The sequence below is a fragment of the Dermochelys coriacea genome, chromosome 13 (genome assembly GCF_009764565.3).
Source record: "Dermochelys coriacea isolate rDerCor1 chromosome 13, rDerCor1.pri.v4, whole genome shotgun sequence".
NCBI classification, from domain to species: Eukaryota; Metazoa; Chordata; order Testudines; family Dermochelyidae; genus Dermochelys; species Dermochelys coriacea.
Genome location: NC_050080.1, coordinates 35,881,668 through 35,909,389, shown reverse-complemented (window position 1 = coordinate 35,909,389; position 27,722 = coordinate 35,881,668). Strand labels below are relative to the sequence as shown.

At 48.7% G+C, this 27,722-nt stretch overlaps 1 pseudogene; it reads right to left on the bottom strand.

Moving 5' to 3' along the window:
• Positions 1-227: 227 nt before the first annotated feature.
• Positions 228-22,719, bottom strand: LOC119841605 (annotated as a pseudogene).
• Between the last annotated feature and the right edge of the window lie 5,003 nt (positions 22,720-27,722).

Genomic DNA, 27,722 nt, shown 5'->3' with positions numbered 1-27,722 from the left:
TTAATGTGTCCCAAAGTCCAGCTCAAGTATATCAGGCATTGCCCCACTGCAGTCAATGCAACTCCTTCCCAGCTGATTTAAATCATTCTCCTTCCACTGAAGTGAAGGGACCATAGTACAAATGTATGTCTATTGAAGTCTGTAGTTATGCAACAGTTTACACTGCCTGTGGTTCTGTCCTAGGAAGGACAAGACATGTGAGAATCACGTTCACTCTTGGAAAATTACTATTTCATGGCAAAAGGAAAGATTTTCCTGAAGGCCATTTTGATGTCCCTATTGCGCAGACTGCTGATCAGAGGGTTCAGAATGGGAGTCACTTGGGCATACATTATGGCCACCAACTTGTCTTTATCCAGTAAGTAACTGGAGGTGGGCTGGATGTAGGTATAGATTATGGAGGAATAGAACAAGGTGACCATGAGCAAGTGGGAAGAACAGGTGGAGAAGGCTCTCTGCTTCCCTTTGGAGCTCTGGATTTTCAGGATGGTGATGATGATGAAGCTATAGGACACAGTGGTCAGCAGGAAGTTCCTCGTGGCCAGGAAGATGTCAGTCAAGAACATCATAACTTGGTTGAAGTAGATGGAGCTGCAGGACAGTGCCAGCACTGATGAGATGTCTCAGAAGAAATGATGGATGAGGTTGGGCCCGCAAAAATCCAAGCACAGCATGAGCAATGTGTTCACCACTGAACTGACAACACTGACAGCCCAGACCCCGATGGCTAAACTGATGCAAATTCGCTTGGTCATGAGATTGACATGGCTCAAGGGATGGCATATGGCTACATACCCTGTCATATGACATGCTGAAGGAATTGGCGGCTGTGATTGCAGAGCCCTTAGCCATTATCTTTGAAAACTCGTGGCGAACGGGGGAAGTCCCGGATGACTGGAAAAAGGCTAATGTAGTGCCCATCTTTAAAAAAGGGAAGAAGGAGGATCCTGGGAACTACAGGCCGGTCAGCCTCACCTCAGTCCCTGGAAAAATCATGGAGCAGGTCCTCAAAGAATCAATCCTGAAGCACTTAGAGGGAGGAAAGTGATCAGGAACAGTCAGCATGGATTCACCAAGGGAAGGTCATGCCTGACTAATCTAATCGCCTTTTATGATGAGATTACTGGTTCTGTGGATGAAGGGAAAGCAGTGGATGTATTGTTTCTTGACTTTAGCAAAGCTTTTGACACGGTCTCCCACAGCATTCTTGTCAGCAAGTTAAGGAAGTATGGGCTGGATGAATGCACTATAAGGTGGGTAGAAAGCTGGCTAGATTGTCGGGCTCAACGGGTAGTGATCAATGGCTCCATGTCTAGTTGGCAGCCGGTGTCAAGTGGAGTGCCCCAGGGGTCGGTCCTGGGGCCCGTTTTGTTCAATATCTTCATAAATGATCTGGAGGATGGTGTGGATTGCACTCTCAGCAAATTTGCGGATGATACTAAACTGGGAGGAGTGGTAGATACGCTGGAGGGGAGGGATAGGATACAGAAGGACCTAGACAAATTGGAGGATTGGGCCAAAAGAAATCTAATGAGGTTCAATAAGGATAAATGCAGGGTCCTGCACTTAGGATGGAAGAATCCAATGCACCGCTACAGACTAGGGACCGAATGGCTCGGCAGCAGTTCTGCGGAAAAGGACCTAGGGGTGACAGTGGACGAGAAGCTGGATATGAGTCAGCAGTGTGCCCTTGTTGCCAAGAAGGCCAATGGCATTTTGGGTTGTATAAGTAGGGGCATAGCGAGCAGATCGAGGGACGTGATCGTTCCCCTCTATTCGACACTGGTGAGGCCTCATCTGGAGTACTGTGTCCAGTTTTGGGCCCCACACTACAGGAAGGATGTGGATAAATTGGAAAGAGTACAACGAAGGGCAACGAAAATGATTAGGGGTCTAGAGCACATGACTTATGAGGAGAGGCTGAGGGAGCTGGGATTGTTTAGTCTGCAGAAGAGAAGAATGAGGGGGGATTTGATAGCTGCTTTCAACTACCTGAAAGGGGGTTTCAAAGAGGATGGCTCTAGACTGTTCTCAATGGTAGCAGATGACAGAACGAGGAGTAATGGTCTCAAGTTGCAATGGGGGAGGTTTAGATTGGATATTAGGAAAAACTTTTTCACTAAGAGGGTGGTGAAACACTGGAATGCGTTACCTAGGGAGGTGGTAGAATCTCCTTCCTTAGAGGTTTTTAAGGTCAGGCTTGACAAAGCCCTAGCTGGGATGATTTAACTGGGACTTGGTCCTGCTTTGAGCAGGGGGTTGGACTAGATGACCTTCTGGGGTCCCTTCCAACCCTGATATTCTATGATTCTATGATTCTATGATAGGGAGGAGCATAAGCTCTGTCCCCCCTGACAAAGTGAAGGCAAAGACCTGGGCCATACAGCCATCAAAGGAGATGTTTTTCTTCTCCTGCCTCAGGTTTTTCATCATCTTGGGCAGAACTGAAGAACTGCACATAATGTCGAGGGTGGCCAAATTGGCGACGAAGAAGTACATGGGGATGTGGAGAGGTGGGTGTAGGACAATAGCCACAATGGTCAGGGAATTGCCCATGACAACAGCTGTATAAAGGCAGAGGAATAGTCCCAAGAGCAGCCCCTGGTGGTGAGGATGGTCAAAGAGCTCCTGCATGATGAACTTGGTCACCCTGGTGTGGTTATTGGGTCCATTCCCTGAGAGTTCCTTCTGTGGGAACAAAGATTAAAATTTCTATCTGGTATTTCTTCAGAAACTACAGCATTTTGGCAATTGAAGCATCTAGACAGACAACAGTGAAATGGATAGCATGGGAGAACCTGTGATACTCTTCACATTTCATATAACATATTAACAAACTGAATTACATTAAAATATGTTAGCACAATAATCTGAGCTACTGAATCTCCATTCTCCTGGCATTTGAGTAGAGAAGGAGAAAATAACATTCTTGATGTTCTCAGACAGAGGTGCATGAAGTCATCTGGACTGTTTACATAAACTGCTGGAGAGGGGATTTCACAAAATCATCTCAAAATCAATCAAACACCAGTAATCTTATGAATAACCAAGATTCCAGTTTTAAACTAATTTCACAAAATAGATCTGCTGCAATATAGGAGACCTTCACTGTATATAACATACAGACCATATATACCAGAAAAATAACATAATAATATATAGGAAGTAATATATAGATATATTTAGGTAGAATCAAGGTGCAGAATAAAAGAACTTGCATTCCCTTTAACTCTCCCTAGATTAAATCAGATGTAACTGAATTGCAGTCAGTGGGGCTGAATCTCCATTCACTGGAGTTGCACTGGTGTAGAATTTGTGTAAATGAGAGGGGAATCGTGCCCTCAAAAATTCATTTTGAAGATCAGCTACATGACAATATATACATGTTGCTTCATTCTTAGGAATAGCATGATACTACAAGTACTCCTTACTTCATTACAGTTAAATCTCTCTTTACTGTCTTCAGACTTCTCTAGTCTTATTACTAAGCTACTGCTTCTCCTGATTTTGCTCTTACTCCTGCTGCAGGAAATCAGTAGTATTTCCACTGAAGTCAATGGAGTTACTGACTTGTAAAAATGATGAAAATAAGAAGAGAGTTTCAGTCAACAAATCTAACTAATCATGAGGTTATGTTGAAATGATTTTTCGTATTTCATAACAGAGTGACCTTTTTAAAAAAATTGCCACCCTTTATATCACATTTCAAATTTGATTGTAAACTTTTGAGGGCACAGACAATAAGTTGTGAATCTTCAACCTCTCTTATCAATGTTACCACACTAGATCTCCATTGACTTTAGACTCAACTACAATAAAATTCAAAGGAACTTCATAGATTTATGTGAATTTTCATCAGATTCACATTGGTCAAAATGAGATCAGAATATGCGCCAAGATTAATAAATATCGTTGTGGAAATGTGTATCACTGCAAAGCACATTTAGCCAAATTACAAAACTTTAAATACGCCACAGAAATTAAATTTAGCTTGATTTTCAAAAGTGTATAAAGGAATTAATCACTCAACTCTCATTAAATTTCACTGAGTGTTGGTGCTTTGACATAGCCACAGAAAGTCAGAAAGATTCATTTGCGGGGGAAGGATAGCTCAGTAGTTTGAGCATTGACCTGCTAAATCCAGGGTTGTGAGTTCAATCCTTAAGGGGGCTGTCATAAATATAAAGGGAAGGGTAAACACCTTTAAAATCCCTCCTGGCCAGAGGAAAAACCCTTTCACCTGTAAAGGGTTAAGAAGCTAGGATAACCTCAATGGCACCTGACCACAATGACCAATGAGGAGACAAGATACTTTCAAAAGCTGGAGGGGGGGGGGGAGAAAAAAGGCTCTCTCTGTCTGTGTGATGCTTTTGCCAGTGACAGAACAGGAATGGAGTTTTAGAATTTAGTAAGTAATCTAGCTAGATATGCATTAGATTCTGATTTCTTTAAATGGCTGAGAAAATAAGGTGTGCTGAATGGAATGGATATTCCTGTTTTTGTGTCTTTTTGTAACTTAAGGTTTTGCCTAGAGGGGTTCTCTACGTTTTGAATCTGATTACCCTGTAAGGTATTTACCATCCTGATTTTACAGAGGTGATTCTTTTACTTTTTCTTCAATTAAAATTCTTCTTTTAAGAAACTGATTGCTTTTTCATTGTTCTTAAGATCTGAGGGTTTGGGTCTGTTTTCACCTATGCAAATTCGTGAGAATTTTTATCAAACCTTCCCCAGGAAAGGGGGTGTAAGGTTTGGAGGATTTTGGGGGGAACTACGTTTCCAAATGGGCTCTTTCCCTGTTATATATCTGTTAGATGTTTGGTGGTGGCAGCGATAAAGTACAAGGGCAAAAGGTAAAATAGTTTGTACCTTGGGGAAGATTTAACTTAAGCTGGTAAAAGTGAGCTTAGGAGGTTTTCATGCAGGTCCTCACAGCATACCCTAGAGTTCAGAGTGGGGAAGGAACCTTGACAGGGGCCATTTAGGGATCTGGGGCAAAAATTGGGGATTGGTCCTGCTTTGAGCAGGGGGTTGGACTAGATGACCTCCTGAGGTCCCTTCCAACCTTGATATTCTTTGAGAAGCATTAATTGTGAGAAAGCAACCAAGGAAAAGGAGTATTCTTATCTCTTGTTCAATCCTCAAATACAGTCAACCAAACTGTAATTTAAATGCAGATTCCAAGTAAGTTATGACTTCTTGAAGACTATTGTTCTTTATATCTAGTAACCTTCTGTAGGGAGATCTTGCGTCCCTTGTGAGTGTGGACAAGAGCTAACTCTCAAACAGGGCCCCATAGGAGAAGATAAATGGGAGTCACTTAAATCAATATAAAAAAATCTTCTACATTATGTTGAGAAAATTCCTCTTTAAGTCCAAATGTATATTCTTTTGAATTTTCCAGGAGAAAATATAATTTCTAGCAATGTATTCCTTTCTGAAAATAGTGCTCCAATAGAGATAGATTCCATATTAATCAGTGAGTGGGTTAAAGTCTCAGGGTGAAATCCTGGCCCATTGATGGGTGTCAATAGGAATGTTGATCTTGGCTTGAATGGGGCCTGGATTTCACCCTCAGACTTCTACTATCAGTGATCCTTAGTACACATTGAATCAGCTGAGCTGACTCTCCCTGGTAGAATGCCTCCATTGTCTTCACCAATACTATTTATAGGCCAGGTTCTGATAACTCTGAGTAGTATCTTACTTCTCCATTGGTCCTGTGAACTCAATGAGACACGTCTCAAGCTGCTGTGAATCAGCATAGCTCCATCACAGTCAAGTAAACATTTCCAGAGCTAGTGTAAATCAAACTTGTTCTATCAAAATCAATGGACCAGGTTCAAAGGCAAGGGGTAAACCAGCAGAGCTCCATTGATTTTGCTCTGTTTAACTGCAGGTGACTGAATGGAGCTACACAGTTATCATGGCATGCAAACTCTGAAGGTAGTGCCATTGTTGGGAAGTTAATGAGAGCCAGATTTGATTTCTAGAATAATACTATATAGGAATGAAAATCCAGGTGGAGTTTCAGATCAGAGAGAGATTTTTCAGGGGTAGGAATTACAAAGCTTGCATAGACCTCTTTACAACCAAGCACTTAAGCGCATACTTGGCTCTGAGCATATGAGTCATCTCGTTGATTTCACTGGACCACTTGTGCTTAGAAGAATAGCAGAAAAACTCTTGAATCAGGTCCATTGATGTGATCCAACATTAGGGTGTCATCAGACTATCAGAGGCTCGTTCACCTGCGCATCTACCAATGTGATATATGCCATCATGTGCCAGCAATGCCCCTCTGCCATGTACATTGGCCAAACTGGACAGTCTCTACGTAAAAGAATGAATGGACACAAATCAGACGTCAAGAATTATAACATTCAAAAACCAGTTGGAGAACACTTCAATCTCTCTGGTCACTCGATCACAGACCTAAGAGTGGCTATACTTCAACAAAAAAGCTTCAAAAACAGACTCCAACGAGAGACTGCTGAATTGGAATTAATTTGCAAACTGGATACAATTAACTTAGGCTTGAATAGAGACTGGGAATGGATGAGTCATTACACAAAGTAAAACTATTTCCCCATGGTATTTCTCCCCCCCACCCCACCCCCCACTGTTCCTCTGATATTCTTGTTAACTGCTGGAATTAACCTACCTGCTTGTCACCATGGAAGGTTTTCCTCCTTTCCCCCCCCCCCCCCCCGCTGTGGGTGATGGCTTATCTTAAGTGATCACTCTCCTTACAGTGTGTATGATAAACCCATTGTTTCATGTTCTCTGTGTGTGTGTATATAAATCTCTCCTCTGTTTTTTCCACCAAATGCATCCGATGAAGTGAGCTGTAGCTCACGAAAGCTTATGCTCTAATAAATTTGTTAGTCTCTAAGGTGCCACAAGTACTCCTTTTCTTTTTGCGAATACAGACTAACACGGCTGCTACTCTGAAACCTATCAGACTTATGGAAACTTGTTGTCTCAATTAAGCAAAATGGAGCTTTGGAAGAAAATGGCATTGCCTTTCTTCAATTTTTTTGAAACCAAAGTCCATGACTGTCCCTAGGTCATACTGGCTATTTTGCTTATTGATTGCACCTGGTAGATGTAGGAGAAAGAGAAAGCCTGACCTCTGGGCCTTGTGGAAGATCTGAGGCCTGAACCAGAGGCTGTGAATCAAAGTTTGGCCATGTGTTAATGTAGATATTAACAAGTTCACTCTATGACCTTGGCAAAAGTATTGCTAATGTTGCTAAAACACAGACACTCCTAAGAAGCAACAGATACTGGATATGTGCGAGAACACAGTACATCTTGATACAAAAGACATCTTGGTCTAACATCAGATAAGTGGGTTTGACAGAAGTGATGAATAGGGACGCTGTGCCAGAGACACCTGGGGCAAGATACAAGCGGAGGTAATGAGCCGATGTCATGAAAAACACAAGATAGTACGAGAGTTGTTTATCTCAGTCTATAAAAATTGGGGTGCCTCGCCTTAATCCTTTGTGTGACCTGAGGAAAGCAAAAAGTCCTGCTACTGACTGTGCCGCTCTTTGCCACTGGGCACTGATGTGTTAGTGTACTTGTAGCCACAGAGCCAGGGCACTAGGACTGTGTCTTGAGTGCAATAAATCTGGTTGAATGTCTTTGTCACTGAACCATGCTGGTACTTGTTCTTTCTGGGTAGTACTATCGAGGTCTGCTGAACCAACTATCTGTGCAGGACTGGGACAGCATACGGAGAGAGCACACACACACACCTAACTGACAACAGTAGTTGTCATAGTTCATTGATTGCAAAAGGTAGTATATCATCTCTAATGAGGGCTGCAATAATTTGGGATTCCCTTCAGAATTATTTTGAATAAGTAGGGATGCATTTTCTTTATCATTCCTTTACAAAGAATCCATGCTTTGCTCATACATTGCTATAGAGTCAGAGGCACAGGCCTGCAATTATGGTTCTAATAATTGATTCGTAGATGGATTAATACATTCCAAGTCTTGAGTGGGCCACTGTGATCTTCTAGTCTGAGTTATTGTATAGCACAGGCCAGAAAATGTCCCCAAAATTATTCCTAGAGTACATCTTTTAGGGAAAATATATATCAAATCTTGAGTTAAAAATTCTTAATGATGGAGAATGCACCACAACCCTTGGTAAATTCTTGGTAAGGGGGCAGGGAGCAGGGGAGGTTGGATAGAGGGAAGGGGAGTTTGGGGGGTTAGTCAGGGGGTGGGGGTGTGGATAGGGGTCAGGGCGGTCAGAGGGCAGGGAACGGGGGGTTGAATGGGGGCAGGGATCCTGGGGGCGGTCAGGGGACAGGGAGCGGGAGGTGTGTGGATGTGGCAGGGTTCCCAGGGGTGCTGTTAGGGAACAGGGGGTATCATAAATATAAAGGGAAGGGTAACCACCTTTCTGTATACAGTGCTATAAAATCCCTCCTGGCCAGAGGCAAAACCCTTTCACCTGTAAAGGGTTAAGAAGCTCAGGTAACCTAGCTGGCACCTGACCCAAAATGACCAAGGAGAGGACAAGATACTTTCAAATCTGGAGCGGGGCGGGGGGGACGACAAAGGTTTGGTCTGTCTGTGTGATGCTCTTGCCAGGACCGGATCAGGAATGCAGCCTTCCAACTCCTGTTAAGTTGGTAAGTAATCTAGCTAGATATGCGTTAGATTCTGTTTTCTTTAAATGGCTGAGAAAATAAGCTGTGCTGAATGGAATGGATATTCCTGTTTTTGTATCTTTTTGTAACTTAAGGTTTTGCCTAGAGGGATTCTCTATGTTTTGAATCTGATTACCATGTAAGGTATTTACCATCCTGATTTTACAGAGGTGATTCTTTTACTTTTTCTTCAATTAAAATTTTTCTTTTAAGAACCTGATTGATTTTTCATTGTTCTTAAGATACAAGCGGTTGGGTCTGTGTTCACCTGTACCAATTGGTGAGGATATTATTATTAAGTCTTCCCCAGGAAAGGGGGTGTAGGTCTTGGGGGGATATTTTTGGGGAAGACACCTCCAAGTTGGCTCTTTCCCTGTTCTTTGTTTAAAACGCTTGGTGGTAGCAGCATACGGTTCAAGGACAAGGCAAGTTTTTACCTTGGGGAAGTTTTTATCCTAAGTTGGTAAGAATAAGCTTAGGAGATCTTTCATGCAGGTCCCCATATCTGTACCCTAGAGTTCAGAGTGGGGAAGGAACCTTGACTGCAGGGTTGGTTGGGGAAGGAATCCCAGGGGGGGTTTCAGGGGATGAGAAACGGGAGCAGGGGGGCTGTATAGGGGGTGGAGGACAGGCCCCGCCTGGCTGTTTGGGAAGGCATAGCCTCCCCTAACCAGACCTCCATACAATTTTGGAAACCTGATGTGGCCCTCAGGCCCAAAAGTTTGCCCACCCCAGCTTAATTTGTGCCAGGGCTTGCCAGTGTTGAGCCCTGGCACCTCTAGGCTTGACCGTTCATAGCCCTAGACCTGGGACCTCTTCATGTGCTGTATCATTTATGTATGTAAAAAAATTGATTGAGCTCAAGCAACTAATTGTTTGAGCCCCGGCACATCTCTCATTACAAATTAAGCACTGGTCAAGGGCCAGGGGAATTGTCAGCATTGTGTATTTGGGGTAGAACAGCCAGGACTGAGGGGGTTGTAACTCATGATTGTGGTGTATTGGTGGAGCTGGGAAGTAGTTTGCAGACAAGAATAGTAGGGGTATTATAGTGCAGGCCTGAGGTACATCCGCAGAGCTTTGAAGGGAAAGCAGGGTTGTGATATCAGGGGGCTGTGGGTCAGAAGGGCAAAGTCAGAGCTGTGGGAAGTGGGGGCAGGGCTGGGACAGCCGATGCTGAGTATCAGGATTGCAGTGCATCAGCGGAGCTGTGTATGTGAGAGCCCAGAGATGAAATAACAGGTAGCTGCAGGTTAGGATTAACAGGTGTTGGCACAGGTGAGGGCTATGAAGAGCCCAGGGCTGGGATACAGTTAGGGTTAGGGTTGGCTTTGAGGTAAATCAGCAGAGCTGTGTGGATGACAGAGTTAGCAAGGCCAGAAAAGGAACAGCAGGGGGCTGTGGGCCAGGACTAGTGAACATTGGCAGAGCTGGCAGTGTGTGGAGGTGGGGGAGTCCAGAACCGGGATAGAGGGGGCTGTGGGTGAAGACTGAAGGGCACTGACAAAGCTGGCGAGGGAGGTGGGGAGAGAGAGTGCAAGCGAGCGAGCGCAGAGATGGAACAGTGTTGTGGGTACAGGCTGTGGGTTAGGGCTGAGGGGCACTGGCAGAGCTCTGTGTGCGTGTGGGTCCTGAGATGGAAAAGCATTGTGGGTAGGGGCTGCGGGTTAGGACTGAGAGGCACTGTCAGGACTCGCTGTCATGGGCAGGACAGCAAAGCCTGTCACAATCCAGGTACCTTGGCTGATCTGTCATTGGGGCCTAAAATCCTGGAATTGCCTTTCACTCATTGCACCTGGGCCCTGCTGCCTGGGCTAACCCAGTGGGAATCTCCAGTTTTTTACAAGTCAGTTTCACTGCAATCCACACCCCCACCCACTATATCCCCTAGCTAGGTGAGACTCTGGTGGAATTTATGAATGAAGGGATCACCTTTCACAGGAGCTGGTTCAAACTGGTTTGACCCCTTTCACTTTACACATCAGGCAGCTCCTTTCCATAGGAACAAACCTTCCCCTTCCTTTGTCTAACATTAATCAATAGCTCTGACTTTCCTTTTTAATCAGCCCTGATGGGACTGCTGCCACAACCTGCATTTCCCAACAGTGTTTCCATTCTAAAGGCTTCCCTGAGACCCATTAAAACAACAAGTAACTTTGTTTCTGCCTCTGTCCTTTAATTCCTTGAGAAGTTTGTCAGATCTCTAGGCAGTGCCCAGGTCTCAGTTGAGCAAAACATTTCTCAGAGTGCAGATTAAGACATGAAGAGTTACAATGACCTCAGTATCCTCCTGAAAATCCCCACAGAGCCACAGGTGCTGCATGGCTAGTTGGTGAGATTTCTCTTTAGTAGCTGTATTGCTAATGGGGATGATTTTAATGAGCACATAATGAAGCAGGGTTTTTTAACTGATTATTATTTTTATCCTAAGCAAGAGTCAATGAAATTAACATGTTTCAAATGACACTGCTCAGGGTTCCTTCATCCTCGGGATCTGTCACTGCAGATCTGCAATCAAACCTATAGAAACAGCTGCATCCTTAAGATCAAGCACTTTACACCCTATGGACAGACTGTTCATTGCCACTTCTCCGGTCAGCTACCAGAGACCAAGGCAGCTCTTGTTACAGTCTATCCCCTTGCCACTGCTGCCCTTAGCAGAGTGTTACAGTCACACTGCAAGCCCCTTGTCAGCTCTAATTCCCACCTGTTTTGCCTGTGAAATTAGCTGCACAGAGAGTCAAAGAAATATCCTTTAGTGACCAATAACCATGATGTATTTTTAATTTGACTGTGAAATGCACCCACTCAGCATCCCCTGCCCACTGAAGTCCACTTCCCACAGGGATGGGCCAATTAGCAGTAGATAGATAGATTAGATAGAAAGGGGCAGGTAAATGTTAAAACCATTAGACAAGTGGACAGAGAGATGATTAGACAGATGAACAGATGACATGGCAGATTGACAAAAGTGTAGATGGGGAATTGGAAATACAGACAGATGGATAATTAGGTGGGTAAACAGTAAAAGGAGGAAAATGGACAGACATCTTGGTGGACAGAGAGACAGCAGGATGGACAATTAGGTGGATGGACCATTAGGTAGACAAATTATTAGATAGAGAGGGATGTGGGAATACAAGTTTACACAAATACAAATACACCCCCCCCCAGAATCGTGTTAGACAATTTGATTAAAACTGACCAAAGGAGGTCATTGCTCTAGGTCAGAACTCAGAAATTGGTGCTTACACTGGGACTGTCTTCCCTTAGCCTGTCTTCTGAACCTGCCACTAAAGAGGCCAATTGGTGTTATACCCAGTGCTGTGACTTTCATATGGCTACAGATTCACTAATAACCAACGACTGACCTGGGCTGTGAAATTCAGTTCTGGATTCTGAGTTTCACAAAAATAATTGGGTAGGGTAGACCATACATCTGTTTTGGCTGGGACAGTCCCTTTTTTTTAAGTCCTGTCACAGCATTTGTCCCATTTGCTTGTCCCAATTGATCATCATTTGGCAAGAGCAAACTGGACAAATGCACAGTTTTGCCAAAAAAATGGGGGGTGACCCCTAGCAGGACATGGAAGAACTTGTAGGGGGATGGGGGCTGAGCGGTAATGCCAGCCCTGCATGAGAGGAAGGGCTTGGGAGAGTGGCTTGGGCCAGGCCAGCCCCATGAAGGTGGTTGGCGGGGCGGCGGCCAGTCCCATGTGTGGGTGAGTGGCAGGGGGGCTTTGGCTGGCCCTGCATGGGCAGGAGGCAGGGAGAGCTGCGGGGCTGGGGGGTAGCTCATGCAGGGGAGCGCAGGGGAGCCCTGTGCAGTGTCCTGTTTTCCCTTTGGGAAAATATGTTCACCCTATAATTGAGGGTGTTAATTGGAGGTTTCTGTCTCAGACCTGAAAGTCCCAGGAACTTCATTCAGGCCCATTGCTGCTATGAATTTGATGGATAGCATCAAGTGATTCTCAGAGAGGCCTGGTCAGAGTGGTAAAATAATTCCAATGTCCAGTTGCTGCCACAAATATGAATTGAGCGTTTACTACCATGCACACACCCATGAGGATGCACAGAGACCAACGGTACACATAGGCACATGCAGAGTTAAACACCTAACCTCCCTACAGGCTTATGGAAACCCAATTGGCACCTATCTGCATTTTACATGCCTAACTACCTTTGCACATCTGACTCTAACTCCCTTTGTTTCCTTTGAAAGTACCAGGCCACAGGCTTCATCTAGTGATCACTGAAGTGAACGGGGGTCTTTCCATTGACTTCAGTTGGATTAGGCCCCAATCAAGGTGTTATACAATGCATATATGTTGGGTGTAGCATAAACCATAACAATGGGTATTATGCACACAGTATTAATGCAATGTAGATTATATCTCCGAACCATTGGCTCAGGAAAACTTTGAAATATATATATGGGAAGTTATATTAACTGAATGCATTGTGCTCTCGCCACAATTCTGTTCACCCTTGTTGAGTATCGCACAACATTTTTCAAAGCTGAAGCCAGCTTTGGTGTTAGAACATAGGAAGCCAGTCAAAGCCAAGATACATGAGGGGAGTGTCTAGCACAGGTTGGGATGAACCTCAATGCCCAACTGGTTTGGCATGTAGTATCCAAAACAGAGACAAGAAAAGTACAATCCAGAAGAGCAAGTTTAGGAACTGGTACAAACTGTCAGGCTGGATTTTCGTGGTGAGAAAAGGGCTTTGTAATTTGTAAAGTCATACCATAAATACTGCTAACTGAAATGCATGTCTTTGAACACCCCTTCTGTGTAACGTTAACACTCTGAGAGAATTTGCTTCCTGGAAGAAGGGTATGTCTCCTTTTCCTATTGTACTGCATTTTATTTAGGCAATACATTTGGCTAGGCTTGGTTACTTGGTCTCTCAAACATTTGGAAGACCGAACCCCAAGTGTAGTCAACTAATTGCGATGTGATTATCATGTGCATTTGAAGGCACTTATTCTAACTATATGTCAGATGAATGGCTGGTGGTGCGTCAAAGTGGGGTTTATTCTCAGCTCTGTCATTGAAAGAGCTTATAAATCAGTAGCCACACTTTGCAGATGGAGGAAAATAATATTTGCTCTGTTAACAGGGATATTTGATACATAGGTGAGATTTTCAAAAGAATTAAAGGTGTTTAGTGCCCAAATCCTACTCAGAGTCAATGAGATGTAGGATGGATTCTCTTCATGCTTACAAAATTGTAAATTAGAGGTAATAATAAAAAACTTCCAGCTCTTATGTAGCACTTTTCTCTGATAGATCTTAAAGTGCTTTACAAAGGAGACCAGTATCATTATCCCCCTTGTACCCATTGGGGAAACTGAGGCACAGAATGAGGACGTGACTTGCTCAGGCTCACCCAGCTGGTCAAAGCCAGGAACAAAACCCAGGTATCTTTAGCCCCAAGCCTGTGCGCTCTCCACTAGGCCACGCTGCCTCATTAAAGGTTACAAGCATGTTAAACTGGTGTTAGTGACAGAACATTCAGAGCTACTCCTTAGAGGATGCACGTTAATTTTACTGTTCACCAAATCTCACCCAGCAGATTTAAGTTTGGCTAAAGGAAAACACCATTCCAGGGAATTCTTGGATCCAGGGTCCATTTTATCTGAGCAATTAAAAGCCTGAGAGACTGGTGCAGAATTCTGATTCTGGCCTGCATATGACCATGGGGTGGCAGTTCTGGTAGTGCAGTCAGTAGGACTTGTACTGACTCCACTGTGGGGAGCTGTATTACTGTGTATTTATTTGTATCACTGGAGCACCCGGCCATAGACCAGGACCCCAGGCACTGGACAAAAAGATGGTCTCTGCCTTAAGGGGCTTGCAATATTGCTACACTGCTATGCTGCACCAGTCCACTACTTGGTTATAGGACCCTGGGTGTCCCACATGCCCTGAACAGCTCTACACGAGCTGTTAGCACTCGGATTGTCAAGCTCTAACTGTCTCCAACAGCAGCAAGCACCAGATGCTTCAAAGAAGTTCAGCAGCTACAATATTGATTCTTGTGTATATTGGTTACACCCTGTGACATTATTGATATGAGCTGGGACCATATAGATCATTGTTGCTACCAAAGTCCTGTAGCGGCACCAAATCTTGTATAAAGGGGGTCAAATGAGGTGTCTAAGACAAGGTTATGGTTTGCTGGTTATGATTATGCTGTCTATATGTGTGTATCATTTTTATAGTTAAAGTTATGAATATGGCTCTTTACTGTCTGTATTTCAAACCTGTGCTATGCTTCTGGGGAACACTCCAGACAAGTTGGTGTCAGCTCTGCCTAGCCTGCTTGATAGCCCATTAAGGACCATCAGCTGTACAAATGACCCATTGAGAGAAGGCAGACACACCTTGTGACTCAGCAAGTTATGCAGGGACCTGCCTATGGACAGAACTCTGAGGTTTTTCCAGGCCATGTGATGGATGGCTTGTCTTTGGGACAAAGAAAGAAAGATCACATGGCAAGAGACTATAAAAAGCTGCTGCCAGCTCCTCCATCTGGTCTTTAATCCTGCTTCATACCTCTGGAGGAACTTTGCTACACTGAAGCTTTGAACCAAGGACTGAAAGACCCATCCCAGCTGTGGATGTACTCCAGAGACTTGATTTGAACCTGCAGTTTATTCTATCACTGCTGCAAGCCTGAACCAAGAACTTTGCCATTACTGTATGTAATTGATTTCATTTAACCAATTCTAGCTCTCATCTATAGCCTTTTCCTTTTATGAATAAACCTTTAGATTCTAGATTCTAAAGGACTGGCAACAGCGTGATTTGTGGGTAAGATCTGATATGTATATTGACCTGGGTCTGGGATTGAGAGAACCTTTTTTCTTTTACTGGGGTATTGGTTTTCATAACCATTTGTCCCCATAACGAGTGACACTGGTGGGGATACTAGGAAACTGGAGTGTCTAAGGGAATTGCTTGTGTGACTTGTGGTTAGCCAGTGGGGTAAAACCAAAGTCTTCTCTGTTTGGCTGGTTTGGTTTGCCTTGGTGTGCATAGAAACCCCAGCCTTGGGCTGTAACTGCCCTGCTTTAAGCAATTTGTCCTGAATTGGCTCTCTCAATTGGGTCCCACCAGAACCAGCATTGTTACACACCCAAATCTGGTCTGTTCCCCAGTGGGTGAAATTCACCTTGTGTGTATTGTGAGCGTGGACAAGTTACTTCTCCTCTCCCTGTGGCTGTGGTTCCCCTTCCCTCCCTCTGTCTGGCTTGTCCATGTAAATCGTAAGGTCTGTGGGGCAGGGATCATCAGTCATGACTTTAGGGTTATCTTCCCAGCTCTGACACTGGCATGGATCAAGTCATTTATCTTCACCACTGTTTCCACATATGTGAAATAAAGACAATGATTCTTTCTTCTTCTTCTTCTGGGCTTTGATATCTATGGCCCAGATTTTTAAATAAAGAGTTGTTGTAGCCATGTCGGTACCAGGATATGAGATAGACAAGGAGGGTGAGGAAATAATTTGTATTGGACCAACTTCTATTGGTGAGAGAGACAAGCCTTTGAGCTTATGCAGAGCTCTTCTTTGGGTCTGGGAAATGTACTCCGAGTGTCACAGCTAAATACAAGGTAGAACAGATAGTTTAGCATAAATAGTTAACACATATTTCAAGGTCCATTCAAGGGGAAGTTGCCTGTTAACACCCCTCCAGTCATAGCGGGAAAGGCAGAGGGGGGAAACAGCTGGGGGGGTGAGGTGGACATTGTTAGTGTGTTATAGATTGCCCTGTAAAATATATTACCTCACTCACTTTGTCTCCCAGATTTTTAAGGGTATTTAGGGAATTGGGGGCTAGATGTACAAAGAAACTTAGGTGCGCTGATTCCAGGTATCTCCACATTAGGTGCCTAGAAAGTCACTTAGATTCTTAAAGCCTGAGTTAGGCTGAGGATCCCTATACAATGAGTAGGGAGAGATAGGTGCCTTAGATTGGGGGTCCATAAAAGCCAGCACACTAGAAGGTAAACCCACTTAAAGAGACAGAGATTAATGAGTTTGCTTTACAGCCTCAGCTAACAGTCAGCTGGCATTTAGCTCATGCTGTAGAGGCTCATGCACTAAGCTCCAGAGGTCCCTGGTTCAATCCTGTCTGCTGATGACCGGGGTCTGTGGGCATTGCACAAGCCTTTCACAGAGATAGGCATCTCCTTTGCTTGGCATTCTCAGCTGAAAATCCTCTCTTGCTGTTAGGTGGCAGTGCTGGCTTTGCGGCAAATAGTTCTGTAGCACCTTATAGACTCACAGACATATTGGAGCATAAGCTTTCGTGGGTGAATACCCACTTGGCTTTGTGAACCTGACTTTGTTTATAACTGTTACTCTAGTGGCATGGGTACTCAGGTTAGGATTTTCAAAGGAGACTCAGGGTGCTTAAATCCCATTGGTAGTCAAGAGCTGGGCACCTAACTCCCTAAGCCCTCTTTGAAAATCCCGTCCTTAGTGCTTACTGGTACTTGGGAAATATTCACACTGAAGTCATTAGGCTAAATCCTGATATTCTTACTCAGTTCCTATTCTGTCAAACTCCCAGTCAATCTCTTCCAGTGTCTATGATTGAGAGACAAAGTGGGTGAGGTAATATCTTTTATTGGATCAATTTCTTCTGGTGAAAGAAACAAGCTTTCACACCACAGAGTTCTTCAGACAGGTCTGTGTTTGTTTAATGCAATTTATATTTGTGAAGATTGGTCAATCCTCTAGAGAATTCAGATGTCCATTCCCATTAATTTTGAATACCCCATCCGTACTTCTTAAAATAATGTAATGAACCAGCTGGTGTGTATGTGCACCACTACCCCCTATTGGACGGCATTAGAAATGGTCAGTTATGTCTCATAGGCTCTACTTCAATAGCATTTACTATTACTTCTCCTTTAGTTCAAGTGGCTGGAACTCATGTTTCTGGCGTCCAGATAATTAGAGTTCTAACCACACTGAATAGGGGGCCCAGGGCTAAGGCAGGCTCCCTCCTTCCCCTAGCTACGCATGGCTCCCGGAAGCAGCCACCATGTCCCTGCAGCCTGTTAGGATATAGATATTTAGGCCTGTCTGTAAAGGCCTATACTTTAATTTAGGTGTATTTTTATTACGAAGCTAGTTATAGAGGTATAAAAGAGAGAATTAAAATTACTGTTTTCCGGTGTAAGGGCCTTTTTTTACGGTGACAATCTGAGGCCCTGTTCTTAGGCTAAGGCCTTTGGCCAAGCAGCAGAGGCAGCCATAAGCTGGGAAGCGACCGGGTCACATCCTCACATTCCAAACTAGTCACATTGAAATAAGGTGCTATGGGGCTGTTAGGATACAATCCTGTCCTGATAATGCCTGTTGCCTACAGAGAAAGAGAAGTACCTCTAAGATGTAAAAGAAAAATTAGTTTGATAGCATCCTGTCTGGCAAGAACTTTTAGGCTGGGGGGGATCCTTTAGCAGTGGACGGGCTTCGCCCGCCCACTTCCCAGATCCCAATAAGACCAGAGATTTGTTTAGCCTGGAGCTAATATATCTTTCCCACTCCTCTTCCATAGCCTTCTAGCTTGGAGAGAGGTGGGAAGCTGCTACTCCTGCTGCTACTAGGCCCTAAGCTCTCCCTGCTGCTCCAGCTGCTCCCCTGGCTGGGCCAGACACCCCCCCCCCCCGTTCTCTGCTACATGGTTGCTGGACCCCCCACTCTCGGGTGCTGCTACTGCTGCAACTGCAGCCCCGGGGGGGGAGGGCTGCTAGCTCACTCCCCAGAGAGGAGCAGTGAGGGACCCCACCCACTGCTGTTGTGGACACCACCACCACCACCTGAGAGGGGTCCATTCTGCCTGCCTGGACCACCACCTGGAGTTCCTGGAGCTGCTGCTGCTGCAGAGGCCGCTGCCTGGAGATGCTGAAGCCCGAGGAGGAGAAGAGGATCATCTACCAGTGGGGAGCACCCAGAGACTCTGCAGACCACCGTGGAGGGGGCCCTAAGACTGAGTAACTTTCAAACTGTGTTCTTGTGGTGGGGGTCTTGAGTGTGTTTGTAGGGACACAGGGGGTGTGGTGTGGAGCTGCCCCCCGATCCATCTGTGCATCCCCCCAACCCCCACCACTACTACCACCACCGCTGCCCCCTCCACCACCCCCACTGGCTGTATACCATCTGCCTCAGCTCCTGCCTCTGGACTCAGCTGCTTGCTTGGCTTGCCACGCCCTATTTCCACCCTTTGGGACAGAAGCAGCAGCCAACTTAAAAAGACTTGTGCAAGCGCACGTGGGTGCACGTGCCCCCCCCCTGGACTGTCTACACCCCAGGTTGCCCTTTACTACCTGCCCCATTTGCCACTTGTAGCTTTGCCCCCCCTTTTGTCCCAGCCCCCCGTACTAGCTTCAGTTTGTTTGCCTGCCCCTCCCATTTCCTTCTGCAGCCTTTGTTTGTTTGCCCCGCCCCAGCCTCTGAAGCTAGCCCCTTGGTTTCACTGTTCTACCTCCAGACCGCTTAGCCCCTTGCTCCGTGTGCCCATGCCCCCTCCCATGCGCTTGAGCTATTCCTCATTTTAGTTGCAACCCTCTTCACTGCACCCCCAATGTTGTTGTATCCCCCCCTCCACTAGTGCACCAAGAGGAGCCAGAATTTCACCTTGTGTCGGTGACTGACCTCTAACCCCTGATTGCTCCCCCATCCAGCCCACCCCTTTTGGCGCCCTCATCCCCTGCCTGCAGCCTAGCGGGGAGGAGTGGTCGACCTGCTTCCCCTCTCCCCTCCTCCTTTTGGTGTCCCCCCTTCCCTCCCTGCTCATGATGGCGGGGGATGAGACGGGTGGCACCCCTCCAGCAGCCCGAGCTCCCCCTCCCCCGCCTACCTCTCCGTCACCCCCCCAAGCTTCTACCTCCGCTGCCAAACCATCTGCCACTGCCCCCGCTGGGGCACCAGCAGCAATGGGCACCGGGGTGACCTCCACTGCTGCCATGTCTCTCACCTCCTCAGATTCGGGGGGAGCCCCCCCAGCCAGCGGGAAGGGCCAGGGGAAGAAGAAAGGGAAGGGCCCTGCTAAGAAGACCAGGCCCTCCATGGCAGGGCCTGCCCCCAATGCCCCGGCCCCACCGCTGGCTGGGGCATCCCTCCCCGCTGTTCCCTCCACCAGCTCTACGGGTGTCCCTCCCCCGGCCCTCAGGGCATACGCCCAGGTGGTGGCAGCCCCCCCGCCTGCCGCTACGTCATCTCTCCTGCCCACCGCCTCCACTACCAGCTATAGCGGGCGGGGCCCCTTTCCCACCATGACCAGGAAGCACGGCGTCCATTGCCTCCTGGTACCTACCTCACCCCACATGGAAACCTATGTGCGGGCGTTGGCGAGGGTGGTGGGGCCCACGGCCATTGTGGCGGCGTCCAAAACGTATGGCAAGGTCGTCTTCTTCTTAGCATCGGAGGCCGCCACCCAGGAGGCGGTGGAGAAGGGCCTGGCGGTGGGGGGCGTGTTCGTCCTCTTAGAGCCGCTAGAGGACCAGGGCGTCCGCCTGGTCCTGACCTCCGTCCCTCCCTTTCTCCCCAATGCCACCCTGTTACCTGCCCTTTCCACCTTGGGGAAGCCCATCTCTGTCATCAGCCCTCTCCCGTTGGGCTGCAAAGACCCCGCCCTCCGTCACGATCCTCCTCCTTCCGCCGGCAAGTGCAGCTTCAACTGCCGCCGGGGGCGCGTGACGGAGAGGCCCTGGAGGGGTCCTTCCTAGTCCCCTACTAGGGGGACCATTACTGGGTCCATTATTCCACGGGGGAGGCCCGGTGCTACCTCTGCCGGGTGATGGGGCCGTCTGGAGGGACTGCCCCCTTGGCCGGCAGGAGGGGCATCTGGGACCCCCGAGCCCCGGCAGGGCACCGGCCCCGTCATCGCCAGCGCCCCTGGCTGCCTGGCGCCCGAAACCACCCCTCCTCCTTCCCAGTCCACCATTGCTCCCGCTCAGGCCCAAGGGGCACCTCCCACACTATACCCAGATGAGCGGGAGAGCCCCACCCCCGCTGCTTGCAATCTGGCGGGGCCTGTGGAGGAGGGTGCGGCAGGGACACTGCCGGGCATGGGAGAGGGCCCACCCCAAGGGGAATCTTCCCTCCCTTATGCTGCCCCACCATTACCCCCTCGAGTCCCTGAGCCATCGCCCTCTGCCCCTGACACAACCCCTGCTAGCCAGCCCCCTGGATGATGCCATGGAGGGCTGGGCCCTAGTCCAGGGGAAGCGGGGCAAGCGGAAGGCTCGAGCTCCGCTCCTCCCATCTGATGCGGAGGCCCCCCGGATGACCAGGAAGGGGGGCACCGATGCCGAGCCTTCCGCTCTACCCACGGGTGTGTTCCACCCACCAGAGCCGGCTGGGGAAGACGTGGCAGCACTGGAAGGCAGCATCTCCCCTCCACGGGAGTCCCTCCCCTCCAAGACCTCCGAGGCACCATCTGAAACCCCAGTGTGCCCCTAAGCAATCGTCGCGTCAGGTGCCGGCGGGGAGAATCCTTGGGTAGCTGAAAACAATTTCCCGTCTATATCTGAGGAGATCGAGGCCCTGGGTCTGACCCCGGTCACCCAGGGGGAGGACGATCCTTATGCCAGCGGGCCCTAGATCTGGGTGACCTCACTCCAGCCCCCCTTTCCTTCATGTTCCCTCCCCCCAACGTTGCTTCGCTCCACCTCGCGGAGCCCTGGACTCCTCCATCAACCCTGGCTGCAGAGGGCACCCCGCTGAGATGACTCGAGCTGTTGAGGTGACGGCCAGGCCATGAAGCCAGGACCTGAGCCACCAGGGGCATCCTCACTGGTGAGGAGGATTCGACCTCCTTCCTGGGAGAGGGGCCCTACAGAAGAGAGTCCACCTCCTGAGACGTGGCTGCTAAATCCACCAGAGAGCTTGTGCCCGGCTCACTGAGAGCCCTCTCCCGACCCAGACTCTCATCTCTACCACGCCTGCCCCTGCCCTTATCCCGCCAACCTCCCGAGATGTTATGCACACCCCTGGGATTGTCTCCTTCCCCTTTCCAACAGATGAATCCCAGGGAGTGGCCTTTGTGTTTACCGTCCCGACCCACCAGGGGCTGCTATCCTCCCTCCGCCGCCCCCTATCGCCCCAGCATTTCAGGCCAACCCATCAGGAGCTCCGTCGGGGGTCCGCACCTGTCGCCCCGTGTCGGTGGGCCATGGGGGCTGTACCTGGGGCCCCGTCGGGGAGTAACCAGACCGTAACCCCAGCCCCCCAGCGCTGCGAGAGGAGTTGCAGGAGTTTCTAGAAAACGTCCGTGGCTCCCACAGCAAAGTACAGCTTGCCCTCCAGCGATGGGGGGACTTTAATCAAATCCTCCGGGCCGCAAGGGCCCTCATGGGGGAGGGTAAAAGGACCGGGAGACAGGGCGCCGTGGCCTACCAGCGGGTCCGCCTCTTCCGTGACTCCTCACTCACCTATGGGGTGGGTCATGGACTACTGCACTGCCCGCCGGGAGCCATGAGCATCCCTGCCGGCAAGGATCCCCCCAGCCCTCCTCATGGCACCCTTTACCATCGCAACATTGAACACCGCGGCTGTAGGATGGGTCTCCGCAGGTCCCAGGTGCTCTCCTTCCTTCGAGAGGGGAGGTACTCTGTGGTTTCCTGCAGGAGACCCATATGGATCCGACCGCCGAAGACAGCTGGCGGCTGGACTGGGGTTACAGGGTCTCCTTTAGCCACCTCACAAGTTCGTACGGCTGGAGTGGCAACCCTGTTCTCCCCCGACCTAGGGCCCGAGGTGCTGTGGGTCGCCGAGGCTGTGCCGGGCCGCCTGCTGCACCTCTGGGTCCACATGGAGGGGCTCGTAGTCAACCTCGTCAACATCTATGCCCCAGCAGCTGAGCCCGGAGATGGCTGCAATTCTATCAGCAGGCGTCCGCCTTCCTCAGACCTTGGGCTCCTCGGGAGTGCCTGGTCCTGGGAGGGGACTTTAACATCACCCTCTGAGGATTTGGATGCCGCTCGGGAAACCGAGCAGAGTCTGGGCCGCCGTCGCCCATCATCCAGGAGATAGTCGAACACCACTCCCTGGTGGACGTCTGGCGCGGAACCCACACTCCGGATGACACTTCCACTGTTCACCCTTTGTCCGGGTGGAGGCCATCGGTTGCGCACTCCCGATTGGACCGCTTTATTTATCACGCTTCTCATCTTTCACGAGCCCACTCCTCCAGCATCCGGCCGGCCCATTTTTCTGACATCATATAGCCACCGTGACAGCCTTCTCTGCTCGGAGAGGCGGGGCGGCCTATTGGCATTTTAACAATAGCTTGCGGAGGATGCAGGGCTTCGTGGTGTCCTTCCGGGAAGTTCTGGCTGGCCTGGCGAAGGCAGCAGCGTGCCTTTCCCTCAGCGCGACGGTGGTGGGACCTAGGGAAGGTGCGCGCCCGGCTCTTCTGCCGTGACTACTCCGGGGCGCCAGGTCGATGAGAGGGATGCGGCAATAGAGCAGTTGGAATGGGAGGTCTTAGAGCTGGAGAGGCGTCTGCCGCCAGCCCGAGGACTCACCCTCTTGCGGAGGCGTGCCGGGAGAAGCGGGAGGAGCTCCGGACCCTCGAGGGACCATCGGCCCGGGGTGCCTTTGTTCGATCCCGCATCCGTCTCCTTCAGGATATGGATCGCGGCTCCCGCTTCTTCTACGCCCTGGAGAAAAAGAGGGGGGCTAAAAAACATGTCATCTGCCTACTGGCAGAAGATGGCACCCCCCGTCACAGATCCGGTGGAGATGTGCAGGAGGGCGAGAGCCTTCTATGCAAGCCTTTTCTCCCCGGATCCGACCGATCCTAACGCTTGCAGAGTGCTGTGGGAGGAGCTCCCGATGGTCAGCGCGGGCGACCGAGACCGGTTAGAGCTGCCTCTCACTCTGGCTGAGTTCTTGGAAGCCCTCCGTCGCATGCCCACCAATAAATCTCCGGGCATGGACGGGCTGACCGTGGAGTTCTACCACGTGTTCAGGGATGTCCTGGGCCCAGACCTAGTCACCGTCTGGCCGAGTCTTTGCAGAGCGGGGTCTTCCCTCTTTTGTGCAGGCGAGTCGTGCTGGCCTTATTGCCGAAGAAGGGGGACCTCCACGATTTACAAAATTGGCGTCCCGTCTCGCTCCTCAGCACGGACTACAAAGTTGTGGCAAAAGCCATCTCCCTGAAGCTAGGGTCCGTGCTGGCGGACGTGGTCTACCCAGACCAGACCTACACCGTCCTGGGCCGCAGCATCTTCCACAACCTATATCTGGTCCGGGACCTTTTGGAACTCGGGTGTAGGGATGGTCTGTCGTTCGTCCTCCTGTCCTTAGATCAGGAGAAGGTGTTCGACAGGGTGGATCACGGGTATCTCCTGAGCGCTCTGCAAACATTTGGCTTCGGACCCCAATTTGTGCTTGTTCTCCGGGCACTGTACACCTCCGCAGAGTGTTTGCTCAGGCTCAACTGGACCCTGACCGAACCGGTCAGCTTTGGTCGAGGAGTACGGCAGGGGTGCCCCCTCTCAGACCAGCTGTATGCTCTGGCGATCTGGCCAGAGCTGCGGCTGGTCCTGTCGGCATGCGCTGATGACGTGCTCCTCATGGTCCAGGACCTGGGAGACTTGGCGCGGGTGGAGGCTTGCCAGGCCATCTATTTGGCAGCCTCCACCCTGTGGGTCAACTGGGTCAAGAGCTCTGGCTTGATGATAGGGGACTAGCAGCAGGCGAGCTTCCTCCCACCCGCGCTTCAGGCCATCCGGTGGAGCACGGGTCTGCTGCTCTATCTCGGCGTTCACCTTTCTGCCACACATCCCTCTCCACTGGAGAACTGGCAGAATTTAGAGGGTGGGGTGATAGAGTGGCTCCGGAAATGGACAGGACTACTCCGGTGCCTCTCCCTTTGAGGGAGAACGCTGGTGCTTAATCATCTAGTCCTGTCCATGCTCTGGTACCGGCTCAACACCCTGGTCCCGACCCCGGGTTTCCTGGCCAACCTCCGGACATCGATTCTGGAGTTCTTTTGGTCAGGACTGCACTGGGTCCCTGCAGGGGTTCTCCATCTACCCCTGGAGGAGGGAGGGCAAGGCCTGAAATGTCGGCTTACTCAGGTCCATGTCTTCCGCCTCCAGACCCTGCAGAGGATCCTTTATGGTGCAGGTAGTCAGGCATATAGCATAATGGCGCATGCCTTCCTGCGCCACTTCTGAGGGCTCCAATATGACTGGCAGCTCCTTTATCTCCATCCGAGAGGTCTTCCGCGAGACCTCTCCAGGCTGCCGGTCTTCTACCAGGACCTCCTCCGGACCTGGAAACTCTTTTCAATGACCAGGTCCATGGCGGCCACCAAGGGGGCAGATCTCCTCGCAGATCCCCTGCTACACAACCCCCAGCTCCGTGTGCAGGTGGCGGAGTCCCGCTCGGTGCGCCAGAGGTTGGTCCTGGCAGAGGTCACAAGAGTCGGAGACCTCCTGGACTATGACCGAGGAGACTGGCTGGATCCCCTGACGCTTGCTCAGTGCATGAGGCTCTCCAGACCTTGTACTCCTGGCGCATACTTCAAGTGGTGAAGGCCGCTTTGCTGCCCACAGCTTGGGTTTATCTCAACCGGGTCCTGCACAAGGGCACACCCCGCCCAACCCATACCCCAGGCCCTCCGGACCTTTTAATTGGACCCCTGCCCCAAGGGATCCAACCGACCCCTTCACCCCTTCACTGGAAGCCTGCTGCACAACATGCAGCCGGTCTGCTTTCAAACTGCGCCAAGAAAACATCTTTACACACTTGTGCTCCACACCCTTCACGCCCTCACCCTCGTTTCCCACCCTGATACAAAATGGTGGGACCTCCTGCCACCTTTGGAGGGTGAGGAGCCCCGGTGGGCCAGCCTATATTCCACCTTAGTTCTAAGGCCTGCCGGGGATGTCAGTTGGCGGCTTCTTCACGGAGCCGAGAGCATGGACAAGTACTTGGCGCATTTCACCTCAGTCCCAGACACCTGCCCCTTTTGCAGTGTGAGGGATACCCTGGCACATATATACTTGGAGTGTGCCAGATTGCAGCCCCTATTCCGGCTCCTCACCAATATTTTATTATGCTTTTGGTTGCACTTTTCCCCTCACCTTTTTATTTATGCACTCCCTCTTCATGGCCCCACAAAGTCACGGGATCTCCTGGTCAACCTCTTCCTGGCCCTAGCTGAAATGGCCATCTATAAAACCAGAGTGAAGAGGTTGGCTGATGGAGTCTCCTGTGACTGTGGGGGCTATTTCCAATCCTCGGTCCATTCATGTATCCGGGCAGAGTTCCTCTGGGCGGCGTCCTCTGACTCCCTTGACGCCTCTGAGGAGCAGTGGGCACTGTCCGGGGTACTCTGCTCGGTGTCCCCATCCGGTTCCCTTCGTTTGACCCTTTGACCACACTCCCATCCCTGTTATTTCATTAGTTGTCCCCCGAAATTAATTGAAATCTAGGTCCTGTGGATCCCCCTTCTCGGCTGGGGGGGATTCTTTAGCAGTGGACAGGCTTCGCCTGCCCACTTTCTGGATCCCAAAAGGACTACTTTGCTGTAGCCATCTGGCCTTGCACCATCACACTTAGTAGTAGCAGTAATGCGACTAAAAATCCATCTGACAAAACACATAACCACTGCATTGGATGGGGTATGCTAAAGTTAAACAAAGTAATAAATAGTACAGAGAAGTTAAATAAGTCACCACTGACTACACTTTCTCATAATGAATAAAAAAAGAACATTCAATGAAATTGCAAAACTCTGTGTAAAACTGATCAAATTAAATATTAAAAATATTATTACACATCGCATAACTACCATTTAGAATTCATTGCCATGATGATTGTCAAGGCCCAGAGCTCAGCAAGATTAGAAAAGAAAGTTGATATAATGAGAACATCTCTAGATAGAAACTTTAATTTGATCTTCTCTTCACCGATTATGCGTTAGTTATTATGGAAGAAGACTGTGAGAGGGGAAGTGACTTGTCCAGGCAGAAAGTAAAAAAGATTTATACAGAAGTATGAATGGGGATGAAAGAAAGAAAGAAAGAAAGAAAGAAAGAGAATTATATATGGGGATAGATCAACAGATAAAAAGACAGACTGAAAGAAACAATGATAGAGAAAAAAGAAAAGGAGTACTTGTGGCACCTTAGAGACTAACAAATTTATTTGAGCATAAGCTTTCGTGAGCTACAGCTCACTTCATCGGAGTGATTATAAATAAATTTGTTAGTCTCTAAGGTGCCACAAGTACTCCTTTTCTTTTTGCGAATACAGACTAACACGGCTGCTACTCTGAAACCCGTCATTAATGATAGAGAAGTATGTACAGGGACAGAGAGAAACAACTAATGTCAGAGAGATATGTGCAGGGGTGGGTAGCTAGTGAGGTATGTACAGGGATTGATGGATGGATGGATGGATAGATAGATAAACGTAAAGAAAGGAAGAATAATATAGAAGTACGTACAGGGATAGATGAACAAAAAATTATAGAGATATATATGTACAAGAGAAAGAAAGAGTGTGATCGAGTGGTATGTACCAGAAAAGAGAGAGAGAGAGAAAGATAGATAGATAGATAGATAGATAGATACTGGCTAAATTTCTCCTTCCATATCTGACATGAATTTCAAGGGGATTAAACATTAAATATTCTTTACCTAGGGTCACAAAGACATTTCTCTCTTTTGCAAGTACAAAATTTCTGAAATCCATTTCCTTGCCATTTACTTCTGGAAAAACAGTGGCTTTGATAATGACTTCTAGACATGGCTTTGTTCTGTATTACTTGCTGGCCATCGAGATAGAATCCCCAGAGTAGTCTATGCTTCTGGTTGACTGCAAGAATAAGCAATTAGACTTTAGTCCCTCTCAGCCTGGAATTGTGAAAGTAACTCAGAAGAACCTGTCTGCCTTTTTAAATTGTTTCTCATAATCAAAGAGATACTGGGGCCCAGAATATTTTTTCAGCAAGTGTTTTTCCCCACCGCAGTATCTTCAGCACTATTTCAGCTGTAGCCAACT